This window comes from Dermacentor variabilis, chromosome 1 (assembly GCF_050947875.1).
Source record: "Dermacentor variabilis isolate Ectoservices chromosome 1, ASM5094787v1, whole genome shotgun sequence".
In the NCBI taxonomy this organism is placed as follows: domain Eukaryota; kingdom Metazoa; phylum Arthropoda; class Arachnida; order Ixodida; family Ixodidae; genus Dermacentor; species Dermacentor variabilis.
In genome coordinates this window covers 255354148-255355994 of record NC_134568.1, presented here as the reverse complement: position 1 = coordinate 255355994, position 1847 = coordinate 255354148, and positions in this window count along the sequence as shown.

The window sequence follows — 1847 nt, the reverse complement described above, 5'->3', positions numbered from 1 at the left end:
TAAACCTACAATAAATAAATTAACATAATGATATAATACAAAAACATGATGATGATAGCTGCGGTAACAAGAACCACGGCCGCTCGATGCGTTCTTATAGTGCAACAACTCCGACTCCTGACTACCCCTGACTATATCGCCGCGGCTGTTACAATCAGCTCGAAAAACCCCTCTGTTGATAGATACTGTCAGCAGTCTCTCGTGGGGCGCCTACCGGCATATGTCGACCCCTGTATTCTACAAATATGTTGAAACACGGCCAGATTGGAATATGAGGCAACGAGGAAGCCCGTTGTCGCCTGGTGATGCTTAGGTTGTATCAGAGTCCTTCCAGACTAACGCCGTTTCAAAGATGCTTTTAACAAACTTCTTGCATTGTGAATGGTGGACCATTTATGACCGGACGCCTCTGTACTATCTGTATTTCGCTCCGCTTGTTTTACATGATAAATAAATGATCGTGCTTGTATTTTGTTTTTGCACCAACACGTTTTATTTCTTTTCTTAATCGAATTATAAAGTTCTTTTTTCATTTTTCGACCATGATAAGAATATCAGGACCGGTGATTGCAACATTTTAACACATTGTAAATAGTTGCGAATTAAGAACCAAAATACCTAGTCTCGTCGTTTCTGCGTCGAAACCACGAGCAGCGTGAATAAGTGCTGGGCTTACTGACGCTTCTAAACGACTGCTTGCTAAGGCAATTGCCTAATTACAGCTAGTTTCAACTGAACCTAACACTTCAGGCTCGCTTTAATCCGTTGTTAAAAGCCGCACCGAAGACATTTAGTAGCGAAGTTCGTCTTGCATTATCTTATTCAGAAATGGCATCGCTTTGCAAGAAATCTTAAGCGCATGGAGCAGCTCAGTTCGCTTTTCTTTGTCATGAAGTATTCTACGGTAGCAGCCCTTTGCAATAGCAATTTCATTCTTTTGATCTCGTTATAAGATACTGCCCACAGAGTCCTTCTCTACCACAGTTTAACAGAAACTGAACAGCTGTGCTCGGCGAACAATCTGGCGCTATGCGCAACGGAGAATTGGCGCTTACTCATCTGGTGATAAGTGGGACCACTGGCGTTTTGTTGCGAATGCGCGGTGTTTAATTTAAGGCAAATAATAAAAAGCGGAGCCCACCGAAGCGTTGAGGCGAACGGCGATGATGAAGAAATCCGGACCGAGACCGCCCGGCCGTGTACAGCGGACGCACTTCGACGGGGGCGAAATGCAAAACACCCGTTTATTTAAATTTAGGCGCATTTTAAAGGACCCCAGGTGATCAAAACTAATCCCGAGTCCCCCACTACGGCGTGCCTCATAATCGTATAGCGGTTCTGGCTCTTAAAATTCCAGATCTTTCTTTTTTTTTTCGGTCTGAGACCGCCGCAAGCTCCATGTTATGAGCGGCTTTTTTTTTTTCGTCCCGTGCGCTCATATCATCGCAGAAGACACGCTCAGGCAGTAATTTAATTATATTCAATGTTAAAAATAGTTACGTGAAACTAAAGCGATGGTTGAGGAAGTTGAGAAAGCTAGAATACCGAGGCTGCCCCACACACAACCACAGCGGCAGCGGCGTTCGCATGCCCTCTCATGCACGGTTGCGCCTCTAGCGGCGGGCGCTGGCGCTATATGAAACTGAGGCGGCAGTTTCGTGACCAGAAAAAACATGGAAGGACTCTGGTTGTATGCAGTCTTGATCATGCTCAACTCACTGACATATACAGACAACGATTTATCCAGAGTGGGGTGGGAAGGCTAGCCTAGTTATTCTCATGACGCCCCCCCCCCCCTTCCTTTAATCGAAGGTATTATTCTGGATCCATGCCTGGCTCGACCGCTT